The sequence below is a fragment of the Protopterus annectens genome, chromosome 6.part0, assembly GCF_019279795.1.
Source record: "Protopterus annectens isolate FY-2018-M chromosome 6.part0, PAN1.0, whole genome shotgun sequence".
In the NCBI taxonomy this organism is placed as follows: Eukaryota; Metazoa; Chordata; order Ceratodontiformes; family Protopteridae; genus Protopterus; species Protopterus annectens.
The window spans coordinates 2483898-2509463 of NC_056737.1; the positions used below are offsets into that span (position 1 = coordinate 2483898).

Below are 25566 nucleotides of genomic sequence, written 5' to 3' on the forward strand. Positions count from 1 at the left end.
CTCTGCAGGCAAGCCATGACTTTGTGGAACACAGCACTGACTTATCAAGTACATCTGCAGGCACAATTCCTGCCAGGAAAGAAAAATACTCTGGCAGACGAACTAAGCAGAAATCTCATGGATCCTCACAAATGGAAACTAAATCCACAGGTCTTCAGCATGATAACAAGGAAATGGGGATGCCCAGACATAGATCTTTTTGCCTTCCCTCACAACTGCCAACTACAGAGATTCTGCACAAGTTCTTATCACTCACAAACATGGAAAGTGGATGCTCTATCCTTCAGCTGGAAAACACTGACAGTTTATGCCTTTCCTCCACTGTCTCTTCTTCCCAAGGTGCTCCTAAAAGTCAGACAAGAGAAGCCAAAAATGATTCTGATTGCCCCAGACTGGCCACGCCAGTACTGGTGCCCATTCCTGAAGAGCTTGTCTCAAGGCCCAGCCTGGCATTTACCTCAAATTCCTCATCTTCTGACTCAACAAAACAATCAGATTCTGCACCGTCAACTCAGAACCTTAAATCTGGCTGCATGGCAGATAATATAGCCACTCACATCACACCTCTCTCTAAAGCTGTTATGGATGTCATTTTAGAAGCCAGGAGGCCCAGCACTAGGAAGTCTTATGCAGAAAAATGGAAGAGATTCTGTGCTTGGAACCAGGCGCAAGGACTCGAACCACTTGTTCCAAATATACCTCAGATTTTACAGTACCTTACTGAGATGCTGGACAAAGGCCTTTCCTTCTCATCAATTAAGATCCATGCCTCTGCCATTTCAGCTCATTACAATACGGAACCTCCTATTTTCTCTCATCCACTACTAAGACAGTACCTCAGCGGGGCAAAAAACATACGACCCCCAAGGAGAGCACCGATACCTACATGGGACCTCAGTTTTGTTTTAGAAATGCTCACACTGGCTCTTTTTGAGCCAGCCAATACAGCTGATATAAAATTCTTATCATGGAAAACTGCTCTGCTCCTAGCAATAACTTTAGCAAGAAGAGTCTCAGAGTTACAGACATTAATGGCAGTGGAACCTTTCATCAGGACAGGGTTTCTCTAAGGACAAACCCAACATTTATGCCAAAGGTAGTATCCAGTGTGGCTCAACCAAACCATTCATTTGCCAACATTTTATCCAAATCCCCAGAATAAAGGGGAGAGACTTCTGCACACTTTGGACATACACAGACCGCTGTGCTTCTATTTGGACAAAACAAAAGCTTTCAGAAAAACTGAGCAACTGTTTGTAGGATATGCTGCAGGATCACAAGGAAAGCCCATCTCAAAGCAGACTATTTCAAAATGGATAAGACACTGCATTCGTTTATGCTATTCACAACATGGCAAATCAGTGCCTAAGGGCAGTAGGCCACATTCAACCAGAGCAGCAGCTACTTCAGCAGCCTTTCCTCAGAGGAGTACCAACCAAAGACATTCTAGAGGCTGCAACCTGGAGTTCAGTGCACACTTTCACCAAGCACTACCACTTACCTCTCTACTCTAAATCCAGAGCAGGCTTTGCCACTACAGTTCTGCAGGGCCTTGTAGCCTCTCCTAATCCTATTTAGGCCCAGCCACCCAACCTCAGCTTTGGGATTCAACCCAAGTGTAATGACTGCAACAGTGAAACACGATGAACATAGTACAGTTGTGTACCTACCATAAATGTAGATGTTCGCGTGTATTCACTGTTGCAGTCCAGGTTACCCACCCACCATCCCCCTTTTCTTTGCTGGGAATTTTCTGTACTTCTCTATTCTATACATCCTATGTGGTGTATTTGCTTGTAGATGAAGGAAATGTTTACTTTAGTACATGCGTGCTTCTTGGCATAATTTTTAGCCGACCTATTTGGGGGCACCTGACATCTGGGGCAAGAAAAACTGAAGAAAATGGTGTCTGCTGCATCTTTTATACCCCTGGCGCACTGACGTCAGGGAAGAGGCGACAGCAACCGACGCCGGACCTAGACTTTGGAATTCTGGCCGACTGCGGGTAGCCTGCCAGCAGGATAACCAAAGTGTAATGACTGCAACAGTGAATACACTCGAACATCTACATTTATGGTAGGCACACAGCTGTACTTTTCTATTTCTTCTGATTCCTCTTCTGATCAGGAATTTTCTATACTACCCTATGAGGATTCAGATGCAGAGGAATCCATACCATCTGCATCTCCCCCTGAAGATGATTCTTTTGGAGAAACCTTGCATACTTTAAGGGAACATTTTCATTGGGAGAGTCAAGATTTCTCAGAATCAAAAAAGAGGCTTAGGGATTTCCTTCTCCCTCAGCATAGGCCTTTGGCCATACCCCCAAAATTAGACATTGTTGATGTGTTTTCGGAATCAAGCATGGCTCCAGATTCCCTACCTCCGGCTCCTAGCAAGCCAGGCCGATATTACAGGGTTCCTGACTCCCACAAATTTTTATTCAAAAATCCTGCTGCTGACCCTGAAATTATCTCACAGGGTCCCAGAGGTGTTAAGGCCTCAACAGCTAAGAATCCTACCCCCTCTGATAGAGATTCCAGGATGCTGGATAGATGGGGAAAGAAAGTTTATACATCTGCAACCTTGGCAATTAGGGGCTTAAACTGCTAGTTTCATATGCTTAAATATCAACCGCATGTTATGGGATTATTGAAACAGAAAATTATGTTGATTTCTGAATGTGTAGAAAATAAAGAATTACAGGAATTATTGCATGCAGCAGAACAGGTTGTCAAGCATACTTTGCAATGTGGTTTTGATTCCTTTGAGGCCTCCTGCAGGGCCGCAGTTACTGGATCTGTGATCAGAAGGCATGCCTGGCTCAAGGAGCAAAATCTGCCTGATCATGTTAAAGCTAAATTGTTGGATGCACCTTTACAGCATGATATTCTGTTTGGTAATAAGGCAGAAGAGGTTTTAAAGAAAATGGAAGACAAAGCTAAGTCTATGCAAACTGTAAAAGACTTCTTACAAGTGCAGCCACCAAGATTCAGTAGACACTGGCCTACAAAAAATGGTCCTTTCCTGTGTCCAGCAGAACCTCACGGGGCAAATCCAGGCACTCAAAAGGCTCTAGATACCAATCACAGGGTTTTTACAGGTCAAAGCAATGGGGTGCCTCTACCTCCAAATCTGGAGGAAACAAAGCACAACCCTACAGTAAACAGTCTCAATGACTTCCATCTGCCATCACCAACCACTTATCTTTTGGCACCCCCCCTTAGGGGGAAAATTAGCACTTCATGTTCAAAATTGTCAGTTAATAACCCAGGACAAGTGGGTACTAAACATAGTATCCCAGGGATACAGATTTCATACCTTGCCAATTCCAAACGGTTGGCCAGATCTGCCACAAAATCCGTGGGCAGAGGCACAGAAACAAGTTACGTCCCTCATGGATATGGGGGCTATTCAACCAGTACCAGAACTAGAAAAAGGACAAGGGTTTTACTCAAGACTGTTCTTGGTACCCAGAAAAGACGATGCCTGGCATCCAGCACTGGATTTATCGACTTTGAACACATTCTTGGACATCCCAAAATTCAAAATGCTGACTTTGCAACAGCTTCTGCCCATGATGGGCAAGAACGCTTGGTTAGTGACTCTAGACTTAAGAGGCATACCTGCATATCCCAACAAGGGAATCATGCAGAAGATACCTCCGTTTCAAGGCTGGTTGTATGCATTACCAATTCTCTGCACTTCCCTTTGGCTTATCTACTGCGCCCAGGGTCTTTACAAAGTGCTTGGCACCAGTAATTGCATTTTGCAGACAAAGGAGTATACAAATCTATCCATACTTGGACGACTGTATCATTCAAGCAGAAAACAAGGACATTGTACTTCAACATTTGTCATTTGTAAAAAGGCTTCTAACATGCCTAGGGTACACAATAAACGAAAAGAAATCACAACTGGTACCCTGTCAAAAGATTACATTCCTGGGTGCAAGCTTGAATACAACTGCCCAGATGGCTTACCTTACGCCAGGCAAACAAAGGCAACTGACTATTTACTTCAAACAGATGGCAACAAAAACCCAGTTATCTACAAGACAAATTCTGCAGGCTTTGGGGTTCATGGCATCCTGCATTCTACTAATTCCATATGCAAGACTGCATATGAGGAAACTACAGTGGTACCTAAAATGTTTATGGAGTCAACATCGTCACAGTCTGGAAACAATGATTCCTTTCATTCCCTGCCTACAACAGGAGTTTCTTTGGGGGACAGAGACATGTCACCAGAACATGGGACGGCCTTTCACTCTACCCCCTGCCAACCAAACCCTGACTACAGACGCATTTGACTATGCCTGGGGGGCCCACCTGGTGGGGAGATGCATTCAGGGCATATGGAGCCCAAAACAAATGCACCTGCATATCAACCAGAAAGAGATGTTAGCTGTTCAGAATGCCCTGATAGCCTTCAAGGACTTACTTCATCCAGGACAACTACTGATAAAGACTGACAACACCACGGTTATGTGGTACGTAAGCAGGGGGGCACACATTCCTACCCCCTTTGCAGACTAGCCATGGCATTGTGGGACACAGCCTTGACTTAAGTACATCTTCAAGCTCAATTCCTGCCAGGAAAACAAAATACTCTGGCAGACGACCTAAGCAGAAATCTTATGGACCCTCACGAGTGGAAACTGGATCCACAAGTCTTCAGCATGATAACAGCGAAGTGGGGGAGCCCTGACATAAATCTGTTTGCCTCTCCCCGGAATTATCAACTGGAAAATTCTGCACAAGGACTATTCACAGACAAGCATGGAAAGTGGATGCCCTATCCTTCAGTTGGAAAAACCTATCCGTCTACGCCTTTCCCCCTCTGCCTCTTCTTCCCAAGGTCCTACTAAAGGTCAGACAGGAAAAACCAAAAATGATTCTAATTGCCCCGGACTGGCCTCGCCAGCACTGGTACCCAATTCTAAGGAATATGTCTCAACTCACTCCTTGGTACTTGTCTCAAATACCTCATCTACTGTCTCAGCAGAACAATCAAAATTCTGCGCAATCAGCTCCAAACTCTGAACCTGGCAGCATGGCAGATCATGTCATTATTCAAGCAACACCTCTCCGTAAATCTATGATGGATGTCGTTTTGGAAGCCAGAAGGCCCAGTACTAGAAAATCCTATGCTGATAAATGGAAGAGATTCTGTGCTTGGAACCAAGCACAAGGAACTGACACAGCAAATCCAAATATTCCTCAGATTTTACAATATTTGACTGAGATGCTTGACACAAGGGCCTATCTTTCTCATCAATAAAAATCCATGCCTCTGCCAACTCGGCTCATTACAACACAGAGCTGCCCATCATTTCTCATCCTCTGCTAAAACAGTGTTTTAGAGGGGCCAAAAATTTAAGGCCTCCCAGATCATCACCAATTCCTGCATGGGACCTCAATTTTGTGTTGGAAAAGCTCACCCTGCCTCCATTTGAACCAGTTGCTACTGCAGATATAAAGTTTTTTATCTTGGAAAACAACTTTCCTTCTGGCAATCACTTCAGCAAGAAGAGTTTCAGAACTACAGGCCCTCCTGGCTGTGGAGCCTTTTTATTATATTTTAACCAGACAGGGTGTCCCTCAGGACCAATCCTTCCTTTATGCCTAAGGTGATATCCAGTGTGGCTCTTAACCAAACCATTCACCTGCCAACTTTTTACCCAAATCCGCAGAACAAGGGGGAGTGGATTCTACATTCTTTGGACGTACACAGACAAAGAATCTACTTAAACAGGACCAAATCTCTAAGAAAGTCTGAGCAGCTACTGGTAGAATTTGCTGCAGGATCAGAGGGAAAGGCTATTTCAAAGGAGACTAAAAGTGGATAAGCCACTGCATTTGTTTCTATCATGGTAAACCAGTGCCCAAGGGCATTTGGTCACATTCCACCAGGGCTGCATCTACCTCAGCAGCTTTTCTCAGAGGGGTGCCAACCAAAGACATTCTAGAAGCTGCTACTTGGAGTTCTGTTCATACTTTTTCAAAGCATTATCATTTGCCTCTCTTCTCTAAGTCCAGGGCAGGCTTTGCCACTGCAGTTCTGCAGGGCCTTATAGCCACTCCTGATGCTATTTAGTTCCAGCCTCCCTCCCATAGCTTTGGGATTCTACCCAAATGTAATGACTGCAAAAGTGAAACATGAAGAACATAGTACAGTTGTGTACACTTACCATAAATGTAGATGTTCGAGTGTATTCACTGTTGCAGTCTGGGTTACCCATTCACCATCCCCCATTATTCTACAGCTTCTTTTTCCTTCACTATATTCTACAACCTTTGTGGTGTATTTGCTTTTAGATGAAGGTAAAGTTTATGTTGTGACAATTGCATGTGTATACACATATATATATATATATATATATATATATATATATATATATACATACATATACATATATATATATATATATATATATATATATATATATATATATATATATAATTTTTTTTCTTTTTTTCTTTTTTTTTTGCTCCACATCTGGGGCAAGAAAAACTAAAGAAAATGGTGCTGGCAGCCTGTTTTATACCCCCTGACAACCTGACGTCATGGAAGAGGCGACAGCAACCGACGCAGGACCCAAGACTTTGATATTCAGGCCGACTGAGGGCAACCTGCCAGCAGATTACCCAAATGTGTAATGACTGCAACTGTGAATACACTGGAACATCTACATTTATGGTAAGTGTACACAACTGTACTTTTTGATGTACTGCGCATGCATATGGGACTTGCATTTCCATGCATACCCAGTACATCAATGCTTTGAAACGGAAGCAATGGAGAAAATAAAGTCTCCGTTGCTCTGTTTTTCTCTCTCTCTTTTTTTTTTTTTAGTTGAAAAAAAAGGTTTTGGGGCACTTTGTACCAACGGAAAAAAGTCCGGACAACCGGACCTTTTTCCGTTGGTATATTGTGGGATTTACAAACTGGCACGCTGGTTGGGCTGGGCCAATCAGCGTGCACATTTTCAAATAATAATATGGAGTCATATAATAAATATTTTGGTATGAAGGAGCAAAACTATTTTTGGCAGCTGGGTAGGCTCACAGACTTTTGTATTTGAAGGAAGCTATGTATTGCAGTGCATTGTTATATCTGAAGTAGTTTACTTCATTTGATCTTCAATCTATGGGAATACAGATCCATATCGGATTACTAGCATCAACTCCGAGCTCCAGACTCCTTCCCTTACCCATAATACACCTCCCTTGCCTTCCATCCCCAAATCTCATTTGCCGCGATTTGTGAAAGCATCGTGTCTCTGGAGCTCCAGTTAGCAGGGTAGCTTTTTTTGGATTGTAAGTTGAATATATATTTTTTTTTGTTAGCCATTTTAGATTAGTGTTGGTACCCTTTCTCCCCTCCCATCGCTTTGGCATAGTGTGTAGGCTTGTAGTAGTTATTAGGTAGTGTAGTTTGTGCCCCCCTCCCCATTTCTAGTCAGTTTAGTGTGTGGTGAGTGGGTGTGTGCTAAAGTTTTATGTGGAAAGTTTTTCTTTTCTTTCCCTAGCATGGCTGAAAAGCTTATTTTTAAGTGCTGCATAGTGGGTAGCCATAAGCTCTCCCCAGTGGATGGCCACACTCTGTGTGTACTGTGTTTGTGTGGCCCACCTTAATGTTGACTGTGCCATCTGTGCGGGGTTCAACCCCCGGTCTTTGAAAGACCGGCCAAGTTGACCCTCAAGGGGCTTCTTCCTGCCACTGATCCTCCCTTCTCAGCTTCAGTCATGGCAGCTGCCATGGCTGCCTCTCCCGCTTCTCTGCCTCTGATGGCAGTGGTAACGCCTCACCTGAGGCTTTAGGGGATTCAGGTCTATCCATACCTTTTTAAAATCCTCTTGGTGTAGCTACTTGTCTCTTTGGATGGAGTGCTCATACCTAAGCTTCTCCTTTTAATTCTATTTTCCCTGCATCCCCAACAAGCCAAGTTCGATCTATTCGCCTGTAGTGCTCTTTAACAGAACCAGGCAACCTTGGAATGAGTGTTATTTTCAAAATATACAAAAAGTATGTTTTATCCTCCAGACAAAAGTCTCTCTCAGACATGGATCTGGATAAGATGATGAGGCGCTTTATCCGTACGCAGATCCAGATGGGGTCTTGCCAGCTCCCCCTCCCCTTTTTTCAGCCTATTACTCCTTCCCCGATCTGACCTTTGGCTTCGGAGTTCTTGGATCTGAGGTTTGCCTTGGTCGGGGCGTCAACGCCGACGGTCCTCACGTCTTTGATGCAGACAGTTGCCTGGAGCATCTCTGATCTGACCAGTTCGGATCCGAGCTGCTGTCAGAATCAGAGCCTGGGGGTTGGATCCGAGGGAGTGGAACCTTTACCATCAACTCCGTCGGTCCAGGTTTCCCCCCTCGGAGCTCCGGCCACTTCGAGTCCGGCTCTGATTTTCACATCGGACCCGGGGAGACCGGCCTCCTTATTGGCTTCACAGGAGGTCCGCTCTCCGGAGTTCGATGTGGTAGAACGGGTCCTGTCCATCGGATCGAGGCCCCTGACCGCCCCCTCAGGCTCCACCCAAACCCCCTCGGATCTGTCTACGGTCCCTGCCTTCTTACCAGAGGGACAGCCCATGCTCAAAGGGCCCCAGACAGTTCCTCCAGAGGAACAGATGGCTTGCGAGCACTCCCCGGAGAGCCCCATGGGAGATGTGCCTCACAAGCATGCATATAAGAGGAGGCAGTTGGACTCCCCTGAGTCCCTAACCGAGGACACAGACTTAGATGAAGGGGTGGGGTCCCCAAGGTCACCTCCCGACGATGTCTCCTTTGGAGACCTCATGGAGATCCTACGCCAGCGGGGAGGTTGGTCTGCCCCAAAGCCCTCCTTTGATTCTGTTTCTGGAGGCCTTCGGCACAGGCCCATCTACATCTTGGGTGTGTCCTCCCGCAGATCCTTTAGTGGATTTCATCACCTCTTGGGCGTGGAAGGAACCTGATACCGTGGAGCCGATCCCCAAGCGCCCCAATAAGGTTTTGAGTCCCCCTATAGACGGGCCTTCCTGGAACAAGGGCTCCCCTGTGGACATCATGGTGGTAGCAGCAGCCATGAAGAGAGAACTATCTCAGTAAAGTTCCTCGGTCCACCATCCTGACCAAGAGTCTCAGATGATGGACCGGCTAGGGAAAGCGGGGGTGTGCTTCAGCTACCTTTTCAATAAGGGTGCTGAACTACTTAGCCCATGTCACCAGACTCCAACGCAACCTGGTGAAGGAGCTGGAGGAGTCTCCACCCAAGTCCATGTCGCAGGAGGACAAGGCTTTGTTCTCCGTGAAAATGGCCACTTTGAGAGCAGTATCGAATACGTCCATGTGACTCCTCTCTCTCATGCAATGGAAGGAGTGGCTAGGGCGGCTGGGTCCGGCGTGTCCATGAGGTGTAATGCCTGGCTCAGGTTGTGCCAATTTACCGAATCCTTTAAGGTGTCCTTTGCCAATGCCCCTTATGACAGCTCGAGACTGTTCGGTAAGACCATCAAGGAGATGCTAGTCCACAGTGAGAAGGGCGGGAAGACGCTGTCTGCCATCGAGATCCGCTTCTCTAACCCTCAAAGGTCCTTTTCCTGGAACCAGAGAGGGCAAAAGAAGATGTGGTTCCGGAAGTCTCAGTATTCCCGGGACACTCAGGGCTCTTCTTCCCCCAGAGGCAGAGGGGTACAAAATGGATGCCGGCCCAGAGGCCGAAGGGGTCCGTGAAACTTCAGGTCTCGAGAACCTTTTTCGGACAGACCCAGGCAGCAACCCTGAGAGGTTGCCCGACTGCACTACTCTGGAGGCAGTTGGGGGACGATTGTCCTTACACCCAGCAGCTTGGGAGTCCATAACGGACCGCTGGGTGCTGCAAATCATATCCAGAGGATATTCTATCCCCTTCGTGCTTTCTCCAACCCCTCCTGGACGTTCCACATATGCAAAGGGAAGCAGCAGCACAGAAAATTTCCAAGCTGCTAGGAAAACGAGCCATTAAAACCGTCCCCCCAGATCAGTCTGGATCGGGCTTCTACTCCAGGATGTTCTTCGTGTTTCACTGTTGCAGTCATCACAGTTGGGTTATATGCTTGCAGTAGCCCTCAGTCGGCCTGATTATCAAAGTCTTGGGTCTTGTGTCGGTTGCTGTCTCATCTTCCATGACGTCAGGTAGTCGGGGGGGGGGGGGGTGTAAAGCATGCAGCTGACACCATTACATCAGTCTTTTTTGCTGTGCAGTGCCTGAAGCAGAAGCAGTTCGCAAGTGCCGGTTGGCAGACTCCTGAATTTTTTTGTTTTTGAGTTTCAGATCCGAAGTCTTCAACTAAGTTAAGTACCCCGTTGGGGAACCTTTTTCTTACTCTAAACCGATGTCAGTAAAAGTTAATAATTGTATTTTTTGTGGAAAGGAAATACCTTTCATTCGTACTGCATTCCTTGCTTAGGCCCAGACCACAATGTACCTTGCTGTCAGTTTTGTGCCTTATTCAAACCTCGTACTATTCGTTGTTTGTTCATTTACTTATCTAAATATTTTGGTACTCTCTTCAATTGTCCAGAAATGGCTTCGGTAAGCCACCCGACATTCCAAAAAAAATGCAAAGATAAAGACAGAGGCAGACCACAGGTCCAAAGCTGCCGACGACGCTTCTCCTAAGATAGTCGCCAGTTCGCCGGTACTCGGTGAGGCGCTTTTGCAGCCCCTGATACCCGCTACTTCAGATTCGCAGGCCTGTAGTGAGTCCCATTCGGAGTCCGGTATGCCACGAGATGCGTCTCTACCTTGGATGGGTCCAGAGCCGCTGTGCAGGCACTGGCTTCTGAGGGTGAATTCAGGCCTACTGACTTGAATATTAAAATGACGCCAACTTCTTCTTCAAGGCCTAAAACTCGATCCATGCCTTGAAAATCGACATCTGGACTGCATGGTCAGGCCCCTATGCCTAAAAAACAAATGATAAGAATGGCTGAAGACCTTATTACTCTAATCGGGAAGCCACCCTTCCCCCTCCAAGAGACCTAGGACTGATTTTTCTTCTGGTTCTGATCAGGACTCTGAAATTTCTGTTTTCCCCGATGACCAGGATTTGCCCTTATCTACCTATGAGGACTCTGATGCAGAGGCCTCCATTCCCTCTGCTTCCCCTCCAGAGGACTTCTCTTTTGGTGAAACTTTGCATACTCTTAGGGAGCATTTTTGCTGGGAAAGCCAGGATTACTCTAACTGCAAAAAGAGGCTTAGGGAATTCTTACTACTGCCTCAACACAGGCCCTTAGATATCCCTCCTGTACTGGACATTGTAGTTGATGCCTTCTCGGAATCTAGCCTGGCCTCTGATTCCTTACCTCTTGCCCCCAGAAAACCTGATCGGTATTACAGGGTATCTGACTCTCACAAGTTCCTCTTAAAAATCCTACTGCGGATCTTGAGACCATTTCACAGGGACTCAAGGGCATTAAGGCTACTACTGCCAAAAATCCTACCCCCTCTGATAGTGATTCTAGGGCGCTGGATAGATGGGGTAGGAAGGTGTACACTTCTGCAACCTTGGCCATTAGGGCCTTAAACTGCCAGTTTCATATATTAAAGTATCAGCAGCATATTATTGGATTGCTTAAACAGAAAATGATGTTGATTCCTGACTGTGCTGAAAATAAAGATGTACAGGATTTAATGCATTCAGCTGAACAAGTTGGAAAACATACTTTGCAATGGGGTTTTGATTCTTTAGAGGCAGCTTGCAGGGTTGCTGTCACTGGGTCTATACTTAGAAGGCATGCTTGGCTTAAGGAGCAATCTTTGCCAGATCATATTAAAGTTAAATTACTGGATGCTGCCTTAAACCAAGACCGCCTGTTTGGCAACAAAAAGATGGAGGAAAAAGCTAAATCTATGCAAACTGTTAAAGATTTCCTGCAGGTGTAGCCTCCCAGATTTAGTAGGCATTGGCCCTCTAAGAATTGGTCCTTTCCTGCCTCTTCCAGGCCTTCCCAGTCCAAACCCAGAACCAGCAGAACACCCAGGCTTCAGTCCCAAGACCTAAGAAGTGGGGGTCTCCCACTTCCAAAGCAGGGAGTAGTAAGACCCCCCCCCCATGGTAAACTGTTTCAGTGACTTAACTTTAAACCTTCCAAGCCCTGCTCAATTGACTGTTCCTTTAGGGAGAAAGATTGCCCTGCATGGAAAAAATTGGGAACTCATTACCCTGGACAAATGGGTTTTAAATATAGTTTCCCAAAGATACAGATTCCACTTCCACTCCTTACCAACCCAAACGGTTGACCAGACCTACCCCCAAATCAGTGGGCAGAGGCTCAAAAGCAAGTTCTCTCTCTTTTAAGCATCAGAGCTATTCAGCCTGTCTCAGACGAAGAATGGGAAAAAGGTTTCTACTCAAGACTTTTCCTGGTACCCAGAAAAGACAATTCCTGGTGTCCTATCCTGGACCTGTCTATCCTAAACAAAATTCAAGATGCTAACTCCTCATCAGCTGCTTCCCATGCTAGGCAAAGATGTCTGGTTGGCAACACTGGATTTAAAGGAGGCCTACCTGCACATCCCAATAAGGGAGTCTTGCAGAAGATACCTATGCTTCAGGGCAGGCTATGTGTACTATCAGTTCTCTGCACTGCCCTTTGGCTTATCTACTGCGCCCAGGGTATTCACAAAGTGCCTAGCTCCAGTCATTTAATTTTGCAGGCAAAGCAATATTCAAATATACCCATACCTGGACAATTGTCTAATTCAGGCAGAAAGCCAGGACATACTATTAAATCATATGGCATTTGTGAAGAAATTTCTAACATCTCTGGGGTACACCATAAACGAAAAGAAATCACATCTTGTATCCTGCCAACAAATTGTATTCCTGGGAGCAAGCTACCTCACGCCAGAGAAACAAATTCAATTGACAGTCTACTTCAAACTACTGGCCACCAAGACCCAGCTGTCTGCTAGGAAAATACTGCAAGCCCTGGGATTCATGGCCTCTTGCATTCTACTAATTCTATATGCAAGCCTGCATATGAGGAAACTACAGTGGTATCTAAAAAGCCTATGGTGTCAACATTCTCAGGATCTAGAAGCAGTGATTCCTATCATACCTTGTCTACAGATAGAGTTCCTTTGGTGGGCAGAGGCCTGCTAACAAAACAAGGGTCTGCCATTCACTCTACCCCCTGCCGCCCAAACCCTAACAGAAGCATCATAGTATGCATGGGGGGCTCACTTGGCAGGGCAGTGCATTCAAGGCAAATGGAACATAAATCAAATGCACTTATATATCAATCAGAAAGAAATGTTAGCTGTACAGAATGCTCTGAAGGCCTTCAAGAACCACATTCTTCCAGGACAATTATTGGTAAAGACAGACAACACCACTGTTACGTGCAATTGGACATGGTCTGCACAAGGACTCCCCACAAACAAGCTTGGAAAGTAGATGCCCTGTCCTTCACCTGGAAAAACTTAACAATTTATGCCTTTCCCCCTCTGCCTCTCCTCTCCAAGGTACTACTAAAGATCAAACAGGACAAACTAAGGACAATACTGATTGCACCAGACTGGCCACGCCAACACTGGTAACCCCCTCTTGTACAGTGTCACTGCTGGCACCATGCCACTTGCCTCAGACCCTTGCCCTGCTGTCCCAGCAGGGGGGCCAGATTCTGTACCCACAATTTCAAACCGTGAACCTGGCAGCCTGGCTAATTACCTGATCTCTCCGTTACTATCCCTCAGTAAGCAAGTGATGGATGTCATCCTGGAGGCAAGGAGGCCTAGTACTAGAAAATCCTATGCTGAAAAATGGAAAAGATTCTATTCCTGGAGCCAAACTCAGGGGATGGGCATAGCAGCGCCCAATTTACCCCATATTCTTCAATACTTAACTGAGATGCTTCACAAGGGCCTTTCCTTTTCCTCCATCAGAATTCATGCCTCAGCCATTTCAGCTCATTACAATACAGAACCACTCCTCTTCTCTCATCCACTGGTGAAGCAATTCCTCAGAGGGGCCAAAAACTTAAGACCACCCAGGAGAGCCCCTACTCCAGCCTGGGACTTTAACTTTGTATTGGAAAAGCTCACTCTACCTCCCTTTGAGCCAGCTACAAATGCAGAGTTGAAATTCCTTTCTTGGAAAACAGCCTTCCTTCTAGCCATCACTTCAGCAAGAAGAGTGTCTGAATTACAGGCCCTCATGGCAGTGGAGCCTTTCATCATCTTTCATGCTGACAGGGTGTCCCTTAGGACCAATCCCTCCATTCCCAAGGTAGTATCCAGTGTTGCCCTTAATCAGTCCATTCATTTGCCAACCTTCTTTTCTGATCCACAGAACAAAGGGGACTGAATACTGCACTCCTTGGACGTGCACAGACAACTTAGATTTTACTTGGACAGGGCTAAGCCTCTCAGGAAGTCTAAACAGCTGCAGGTTGCATTTGCTGCAGGGGCAGAGGGGAAGGCCATTTCAAAGCAAACCATTTCTAAGTGGATAGGCCATTGCGTTCATTTCTGCTATAAGCATCATGGAAAAAGTACCCCACAGGGGATAAGACCACATTCAATCAGGGCTGCATCTACGCCTACAGCCTTTCTCAAAGGTGTCCCTACCAGGGACATCTTAGAAGCTGCTACCTGGAGTTCTGAACATACTTTCAATTATTACCACTTGCCAATTTTTTCAAAATCCAGAGCTGGATTTGCCACTTCAGTCTTGCAGGGCCTTATAGCTGGCCCTAATGCTAATTACCTCCTCCCATCCTTAGCTTTGGGAATTTACCCAAATGTGATGACTGCAACAGTGAAACACAAAGAACATAGTACAGTTGTGTACACTTACCATAAATGTAGATGTTCGAGTGTATTCACTGTTGCAGTCCTGGTTGCCCTCCCTCTAGCCCCTGACTTCTATTGACTGTACCTCTATTGTTTACTATGCTTAAAGCTTTTTGGTGTATTTGCTTTTTTGTTGGAAGTGTAACCTTGTATATAATTGCTTCCCATCATGGGGGCACCTGACATCTGGGGCAAGACAAACTGTTGTAATGGTGTCTGCCTGCTTGCTTTGTACCCCTGACTACCTGACATCATGGAAGATGAGACAGCAACCCATGCAGGACCCAAGACTTTGATAATCAGGCCAACTGAAGGCTACTGCAAGCAGATAACCCAAATGTGATGACTGCAACAGTGAATACACTCTTAACATCTACATTTATGGTACATGTACACAACTGTACTTTTTTTTGGTGCCAAAGAAAATGGGGGATTTAAGACCCATTCTGGATTTCTCTACCCTGAACCTGTCAGTGGCCAAAGTAAAGTTCCGGATGGTAACACTGCAGTCCATCATGCCGTACCTGCAAGAGAGCGACTGGATATGCTTGTTAGATCTCCAGGATGCTTACTATCACATAAAGATGCACAGAAGCTCCAGGAGTTACCTCCGCTTCTGGCTAGGGGCCAATCATTACCGATTTTGAGCCCTATCCTTTGGTCTCACCACAGCCCCCAGGGTGTTTACCAAAGTGATGGCAGTGGTAACGCCTCACCTGAGGCTTTAGGGGATTCAGGTCTATCCATACCTTTTTAAAATCCTCTTGGTGTAGCTACTTGTCTCTTTGGATGGAGTGCTCATACCTAAGCTTCTCCTTTTAATTCTAATTTCCCTGCATCCCCACCAAGCCAAGTTTGATCTATTTGCCTGCAGTGCTCTTTAGCAGAACCAGGCAACCTTGGAATGAGTGTTATTTTCAAAATATACAAAAAGTATGTTTTATCCTCCAGACAAAAGTAATTGCTAGCCCTTGTTTAATTTTTGTTTTTAAGTAAAGCATTCCATCACAGATGTTAGTTTGCCCCTCCCTGTACTGTACTTCTAACAGCAGTCTCCCTTTGCAAGCTGTTTTTCTAGCATTACTAATCCCTTTCTCCTATAACTTGTGGTCATGGTCATTCTAAATCCCACATACTCCTGGTTACAAGTGTTTATTTTATTTCAAAAGAAAGGTATGCAAAACAAGCAAGTCCAAAGTACCTACTGATTTTCTTATTGTTTCAGAACATTAGCTGCCCCCCTCCATTCTGTACTTCTAACTGCAATCTGTCTTTAGATGCTGTACTATTTGTATGCTCTGTTGTTTCTCTACTTCTACTAAACCTTTTCTGTTATAAATTCTTGTCTTCCTAATTTCCACATAACTCCTTGGTAAAATTGGCTTATTTTATTTCAGTAAGACCGGTATGCAAAACAAGCAAGTCAGAGTACCTACTGCCTTTTCTTATTGTTTGTGTAGACTTGCATATCTCTGAAATCAGGGCCAGCCCTTTTCATCATACTATTACTATCCACCACTTTTCTGGTCTATTCTGATCCCCCCCCTCCCCACAAGAACAATTGCAGCCTAATCAGGGCCAGCCCTTTTCATTATAACCTATAAACCTACTGATAGTCTTCCTTCATCTGTTGCCCGCTTTGCTCCTCTCCCTTCCCCCAATTCCCACCCACCCTCAGTGGTCCTACCTTTATTACAAACGGTAACCCCTCCCACCCTTCAACCTATAACATAACCACACCTATACTTACTACAACTTCTCACTACTATCCCTCCTACTCAGCTAATATGTACAAGCACACCATACCTATACTCACTGCATGCACACTCCATGCATCCATCACATCTTACCAAACCTCCACCATTCCTGCACTCAACCACTACCACTATACCACCACACACACCACCACTCATATCCCACCTCTACTCTACTACTCTCTCATCAGGTCAACAACCTTCCCAATCCACCCTCTATATAGATTACAGACCATAATACCTAAACTAAAAACAACCCCACAACCTAACATTACCCTACCACCATACCTATTGCCCACAGAACACAATCAAAAAACTTCCCTTATAAGCAAGCATATACAGAAATTGATAAAACTAATAATCTCATCCATATCCAACCTAGCACTCAGAGACATCCATCCTAATCCTGGTCCCTCTATCTCCAACCCCTCCTCTCATAATCAGACTACAAACCACATTTCCCAAATCACAGTTAGTAGAAAGCCATCCAACCTCCTTCTGATTAGCCTAAATATTAGAAGTATATGCAACAAGGTGCATGATTTCCATGCTACCGTAGACTTCTACTCCCCTGATGTAGTGATCCTTACAGAAACATGGTTAAAACCACACATTACTAATGAGCAAATCCTCCCTACTGGTTACAATATACTAAAAGTAAACCAACTAAACAAAAAAGGAGGTGGTATAGCTATAATATTTAAGCAGCATCTAGACATCTAGATCTTAAAGTTAGCAGCTCCCCAAATAGGTAAGGAAGAAATAATATATACCAACCTTAAAATAAACCAAAATAAAACCCTAAACATAATAGGTTGCTACTTCCCACCTGGCCACAACATCCCTCCACTTGAAAACATCCTCAGCTGGACTACCTACCCACCTACCCCAAGATGTTTAATTCTAGGAGACCAACACTGACTGGCAATCCTGCTCTAGCAACCACCCAACCCATCATGTAAATCTTCATGGCTTCACCCAACTAGTCCAGTCACCTACTAGGATAAATAACTCCAACAAACACACTACCCTTGATTGGATACTAGTCAATAAGAGCCCCCAGTCATATATAAGAGGCTGCTTATCTGACAGCCTCAGTGATCACTCCCCAACCTTCTTGCTAAGAAAACACCTTTATAAAGCAAAACCCATCATCTACCGTCAAATACACAAAAAAACTAACTTCAACCCTCTCTCATTCAGGTCATCCCTAAAAGACTGTAACTGGCAAACTCTAAAAATCTCAAACTAGATGACGCAGTTGACTACTTTAATAAAATATTCCTAAGCATCCTTAATTACCACGCCCCCATAAGATGTTCCCGAACTAGAGCCCAACAATCCCCATGGCTACAAAAAAACATGAAGTCTGAAATAAAAAACAGGGATAAAGCGTGGGACAACTGGTGCAAAAGCAAAACCCCCATTTGCTAGGCAAAAATTCCTAGAACTAAGCAATAGAACTAAAAAGCTTATAAAACAGGACAAAATCCAATACTACCAGTCTGCCCTTACCTCCTCCCAACATAACCCCAAACAATTCTGGTCCTCAAACTCCATCCTCCACCCAGGTAAAGTAAGTACACCTACTCCTCCGAAAATATTGCTACCTCTTTCAACAATCACTTCACACAAAAACCGTACTGTTACTAGCTAGACAACACAACCCCCCATAAACCCACACTATCAACTAGAACTAACAATCTCCCAACTAGCTTCTCTTTCTCTCCTGTTTCTACCTCCAAAATAAAATGACTACTAACTAAACTTAAAAACACCAGATTAGCAGCAGACAACCTCCCAGGTGAATACATTCAACTTGCAGCTGACGCTCTAGCCTACCCCATATCACTCTTGATTAACAGATCTCTGTCAGAAAGTTATGTTCCTACACTATGGAAAGTCTCGCACATAATTCCCCTACACAAAGGAGGCCCCTCCACAGATCTAACCAATTACCACCCCATAGCTATTCTCTTGCCACTCTCCAAAATACTAGAGAGATGCATTCATTCTCAAGTCTCAGATCACCTCCTTGCTAACAACCTCCTCTCCAGCACACAACACAGTTTCCAACCTAACTATAGCACCACCACCGCCTTACTCTTTCTCTAACACTATCCTACAAAATAAAAATGCAGGTTGTCTCCTCAGCTACCTTCCTAGACCTCTGTAAAGCTTTCGACATGGTCCCACACAAACAACTCATCTCTCTTCTCAATAACTTATCCTTCTCTCAGCCAGTCATCAACTGGTTTCAGAGTTACCTATCTGACCGCCAACAAGCAGTTGTTTGGCAGGACAACTTATCCCCCCAACTACCAGTCTCCATAGGAGTTCCCCAAGGGTCCATCCTGGGACCCCTACTCCTTCTCTATGTTAACCAATAATCTAGCCTCAGCCACAACATATGGCACACTCATACAATATGCAGATGACTCAACCATCATCTGTACAGCCCACCCCCTACCAGAACTGCAAAAAGTCACACAAGAAGCATTTTTTCTATTGAAACTTGGTTATCCGATGCCCAACTATTACTCAACCCAAACAAAATAAAATTACTAATCTTCCAACTCACCAAACCTACCCTAGACAGCTCTCAGTTTAACATCACAGCAAAAGACACCACCACCATCCATCCTACAGAACACACCAAATTACTAGGAGTAGAAATAGACAATAAACTGAACTTTGACATTCACATTTCCATGACCATTAAAAAAGTGCACAAAAAAACTAGGAGCATTATATAGAAATCAGCAACTACTTACCAAAGCAGCTAAAATTTCGGTAGCAAATTCTCATCTTATCTCTACCCTACTCTACGCCTCTCCAGTATTTACTAACCTTAGACAATTTTAGCAAACAGACACTTGGAGACTCACCACGGAACAATGTGTGCTAAATCAAAAACCAGGACCACTCTTCCAGAATGAAAACAAAACGATTTATTAGAAACAAAATACTGGATAAGCGCTTTTGCGTACTGCTACGTACGCTTCATCAGATCAAAGTAACAATAAAACACCTCTGCTTAAATACAACTGTAACTATAGATCTGATTAATCAATTAAACAAATCAATTACTAAACTTAGCTAACCGCTAACATTTAAAGATGTAGATCAAAGAACTTCTCTATACACAAAAGCACAAAAGCATATTAACCCAAAAGCATGACTTTTGCACAATGATAAGTTACAATTTATTTATCTCTAATATCTTGCTAACTATTAAATATATATAATAATAAATATAATTGAATATATAAAAAATAGAATAAGATAAAATAAACAAGAATGCATATGAACACAGCATAAGTGATGATATATATATATAATACATATAAATACAACATAAATAGAAATATATGTATATATATATACAGGACATTCTTAAAAAACCTTGGTCATAAATTATCATAATTAAAATTGCATTTAATGCTTTTAAGTGAAATACCTGCTAAAATAGACAAATAAAACATGTCTAAACACCTAATGTTTTAAAAGCATGAAACTGATAACAATAAATCCTAAACATCACTAAGCTTATCTCTTGTATGCCCAGGCAAATATGTAAATGGAGTGTATAAAAAAGATGTACATATACATACACAAGTGTGCATAGTGAAATACCAAAATGGACAAATATTTATATACATTTCGCAAAAATTATATATTTATATATGAAACATAAAAAAGAGAGACATATGTAAGATAACACTGCTATCCAGTGTACAAAGTCTAACCCAAGTGCCTATTTCCTAGACTTCAATATGGGTTTAAGCGAAACATATAAATTGAGACTAGGGGGTGCGTGTGCTCTTAATTTAAAGATCCACTCCAGCTCTACTTTTTCTAAAAAGTTCACATGATCCCCTCCTGTATCATTCTGGGTTACAATTTGAAGAACTCTAAAACTAAAGGTATGAGTATGGAACATGATAATATGTTTGGCTAGAGCATTCTGATCCTTCTGTTGCCGAATATATCATCACTTATGCTGTGTTCATATGCATTCTTGTTTATTTTATCTTATTCTATTTTTTATATATTCAATTATATTTATTATTATATATTATATATATTAAATAGTTAGCAAGATATTAGAGATAAATAAATTGTAACTTATTGTGCAAAAGTCATGCTTTTGGGTTAATATGCTTTTGTGTATAGAGAAGTTCTTTGATCTACATCTTTAAATTTTAGCGGTTAGCTAAGTTTAGTAATTGATTTATTGTTTAATTGATTAATCAGATCTATAGTTACAGTTGTATTTAAGCAGAGGTTTTTTATTGTTACTTTGATCTGATGAAGCGTACGTAGCAGTACGCGAAAGCGCTTATCCAGTATTTTGTTTCTAATAAATCGTTTTGTTTTCGTTCTGGAAGAGTGGTCCTGGTTTTTGATTTAGCACACATTGTTCCGTGGTGAGTCTCCAAGTGTCTGTTTGCTAATATTCTTCATTTTTCACGTGGAGACTCTGTGTGTGCTGCGGTATTTCTTGTGGTAACCTTAGACAATACGATCTAAATAAACTCAAAACTTGCTACAACAAAATCGCCAAATTCGCCACAGGGGCTCCCTACCGTACTCACCACTGTTTCTCACTAGCAGAACTGGGCTGGCTAGAGCTCCCCCACCTCCTTCAATGGTACCAAGTCACACTCGCCCACAAACTAATAAACCAACCACTAAAAGTCCCATCCCTCCAGAATCTACTCTAACCCTACATAACCACAAGACCACAAAAATCCAGCCACAAAAACCTCCTACAGATCACAAGAGCCATTAACTCTGCTGGAGAAGCATTATTCTCCTGCACTATAGCCAAACTCTGGAACTCCCTCCAATCCTCAATTACCTCTGTAACTTCTTGCACCCACTTTAAATCCTTACTAAAATCACATTTCAAAACTTGCCAGATATGCCCTTGCAACTCCCCCTCTAATACCATCCACTCCCCCCACCCACTACCTCTCTCAGCCCCCCATCAACAACCTACTCTTAGCAAGCTTGGCTACTCATGTTCCCAGCTACCTACCACATAATGCTAACTTCTTGTAGAAACAACTGCTAATGGCTGTTATGTGCCTCAAAAACAGATTGTATCAATTGTTCACTGATGAATCTCAACTACATTTGTAACCATGTTTAGTATATGTCACCATATTTTAAAATTGTACTGTGTTCTACAGCTGTTTTACATCTGTTTTCTTGTCTTGCGTCCTTAACTGGACTAATGTCTATATTTAAATGCTATGTTTTTTAACTGTATAATGCAAATAATACTTAATGTGGAGCTTTTCTCCCCGGGCCTCTGCTGAAAATGGACCTGTGTCTAGTCGGACTCTCCCGGTCAACAAATGTAAATAAAATAAATAATAATAAATAATACCTGGACGAGATTGGCTCTTCACTGCTCCCACCAGGCGTCTACTTTCCCAAACCAGGGACTACTTTCTGACACTTGCCCTGAGTTTGGGTATCACAATCAACACATCCGAAAGAGCCTGTACAGGTGATAGACTACATTGGTGCCAGGATAGACACACTCCAGGGCAAAGTGTTCCTGACGTCAGAGTGAGTTCACAACCTCAGGATGCATGTCTCCCTAATTTAACATTCTCATCTCCCGACAGCGGAATCTGTATTGAGGACCCTTGGCTCAATGGCGGCGACCATAACTCTCCTTCCATGTGCCCGACTACACATGCAGATTCTTCAGTGGACTTTGGTAGTTCAGTGGTCACTGTTGGATTTACCACTAACCTATCCACCTAAGTCAAGTGTATTGGTCGTCCTGCATATGGTGGATTAGCTCTCCGGACATTTTGGAGGGATGACATTTCATCCCACCCCAAGCCACAGTGACCACGGATGCCTCCCAACTCAGGTGGGAGGGGCATTGTTCGGGCAGGACAGTCCAAGGCCTGTGGTCCCCCATGGACACCAGTTTGCATATCAGTGTACCAGAGATGAGGACAGTCCTTCTAGCATTGCAGGCCGTTCATGCCTTTCTTCCTCAGGGGACGATTGCTATTCAATCAGACAACATGTACACTGGTACATCAACAAACGGGGAGGGACCAGATCTTATCCCCTTTGTCGCGAGACCATGAGAGTGTGGAAATGGGCAATCTCCACCGGTCACTTTCTTATTGCAATACATTCCTGGATGGTCCAACATTCTAGTGGACAGGCTAAGTCGGACCATTCTTATGCCTTACGAGTGGTCTCTGAATCCATCAGTATCGGAACAGATCTTCAGTGAATGGGGTCAACCTTGCTGCGATCTCTTTGCATCTCCTTCCAGTGCGAAGTGCAGCAGGTTTTTCGCACTGAACCCCCTGTCGGGGGAGTCCCCCAAGAGACGCTCTAGTTCATGCTTGGCCTCCCGTTCTTCTGTAGGCTTACCCTCCAGTCCCTCTCATCCTGAGGTTTCTGCAGAAAGCTTGTCGACTGGGGAGCAAGGTGATCCTTCTTGCCCCATTCGTATGGTTTCCCTTCCTTTGGTCTCACCTTCTGGATCCTCCTTGGATCCTAGATCCCTTTCAGGATCTGATTTCACACCCATTGGGGGTGCCTCATCCGAATCTGGACAGCCTGAAGCTCACGGCTTGGCTGCTCTGATTCCCGTGATTGCTAGGACTCCCGGACTTTCCTCCTCAGTTAAGTCTATTTTGGTAGCTGCTCATAAGTCTTCAACCAGAAAGGTTCATCGTAGCAAGTGGAAACAATTTTCCTTTTGGACCTCTCAAAGGAGTTTAGATCCTTTCACGGCTCCTATTTCCGATATTCTTGATTTCCTAGCTGATATTTTCCAGCACGGAGCTAGTTCTTCTACTGTCAAAGTTTAATTGGCTGCCATTTCTCATTTTCATGTGGGCGAGAGTTCTGCATCATTGGCATCTTCTAGACTGTGTAAAGCCTTTATTAAAGGCACTCTTTTGCTACGCCTCCCGGTCAAAGATCCTACCACCCATGGGACCTTACTGTGGTTCTTCAAGCTCTGGTCGCTCCTCCTTTCGAGCCTGCCACTACTGTTGATCTAAAATTTCTATTGTGGAAAACATCTTTTCTGGTCGCTATTACCTCTGCTAGAAGGGTCTCGAAATTGCAGGCCTTGTCCATAAAATTCCCATACATGATTTTTCATAAAGATAAAGTTTCCCTTTGCACCAGTCCATCATTTCTTCCTTAGGGGGCATCACCAGTCAATATCAGTAAGACTATAAATTTGCCTGTGTTCTTTCCCAGTTTTACCAACAAAATGGAATGCAAACTACACATGTTGGATGTTCACAGACAGTTACGATTCTGTTTACACAGGACAAAAAAATTTCATAAATCTGATCAATTATTTGTTTCATTCTATAGACCTTCTTTGGGCAAACCTATTTCCAAGGTCACGATAGATAGATGGATTTCTTCATGCATCCTGCAGGTCTACAAGGACAAAGGCATGTCTCCTCCAGGTCAGGTTAAGGCTCATTCCACCAGGTCCATGGCTACATCTGCAGCTTTCTGGTTTAGGGTGTCTTTAGAGGGATGAGAGGGACTGGAGGGTAAGCATACTGAAGACCGGCAGCTACTTGGTCCTCATCTCATACGTTTATCTCCCATTATAAATTGGATTTGACATCTAGAAGGAGAGCATCCTTTGGCTCCGCTGTGCTCAAGAATATCCTTCCATGAGGGCCATCCAGGAGTCTAGTAGCTGGGGACTCTGTCCCACAGGTTGAAGATCAAATGAAGTAAACTACTTCAGATAAAGAAGTTATGTACTTACCATAACGTTCCATCTGAGTAGTTGTACTTCATTTGTTTTCAACCATCCCTCCCTCCTTCCCCCAGACCTTTGGCTCATGTTCAGACTACGGGCTGTAAGTATAGGTCACAAGTATGTTATCAGGTCGGGTTCTAAGTGTAAGTTTTGCAAACTCGATCTGGGGATGGAAGGCAAGGGAGGTGTATTATGGGTAAGGGGAGCAGTCTGGAGCTCGGAGCTGATGCTAGTAATCTCTGCCGGCTTGGATCCGTATTCCCACAGGTTGAAGACAAATGAAGTACAACTACTCCGATGGAACGTTATGGTGAGTACATAACTTCTTTTTTAATTACATTGATGAAAATACTTGACTAAATTGTTTATAGAAAGTACGAAAGCTTGCTTTTTTTAGTTTCCAATAAATTACACGAAATTGATTTATCTTGGTACACAGATGCAGTGCTGCTGAGTGCAGTGATAACTCATGACGTAGTATGGAGGAATTATATGCTGACTGCTGGTAAGGGGGGGTGGGCTATAAGTAGGAGATGTAGAGTGTTGCTTGTGAAAGAACTTGTAAAGGCAAGTACTGTGGCATATTTGTCAATTGATTACATTGTCTTGCGTTTTCTAAATGTATCTGCTTATTTCCCTACAGTAACTTGAGAATTGCACTGCTGCATCTTTTTTTTTTTTTTTTTTTTCTTTGTTTCATTTATTAACCAGGTACATGGGCTAGAGCAAGTGTTTCTTTACAGACACAACCAAGGCCTAAATGGCACAGATATAATATACTTTGTTAAATGAAGTGTAAATGCTCTGCACAGCCTTTTCTTCTTACCTCAAAATGGTGTAGTAGTAGTAGCACTAGTAGTCAGGCAGTGGGTTTAATGCTTCCCTGGGATCCACTAAATGTTTGATTTTTAGTTTCTGACTGTAAAAAGTATTGCAAATAAACCTACTTGTTTTGCTGCAAGTTGAAGGCTTTGGCTTAATTATGTTTTGCCTACTGTTACAGTATTTAGTGAAGGCTGCAGTTTCAGTCCTAAGTCTGTGACCTGCGGATTTAGACTATATAGGGGTCTGTTCTGAGATAAATATATTGTACTGTGGGGTAGGGAACACATTTCATGATGTATGTTGGAAGCTTAGTTGTCTAAAAGCAGACCCCCCCCCCCCATAGATTCTTAGGTAATTTAGATAATT

The 25566-nt window shown here is 43.7% G+C and overlaps 1 protein-coding gene across 2 annotated transcripts in view; it reads left to right on the forward strand.

The window, feature by feature from the left end:
* LOC122804127 (putative transcription factor p65 homolog) overlaps positions 1 to 25566 on the forward strand; it is a 2378992-nt gene that overhangs the window by 1924977 nt on the left and 428449 nt on the right. The gene's annotated exons all lie outside the window — the stretch shown is intronic.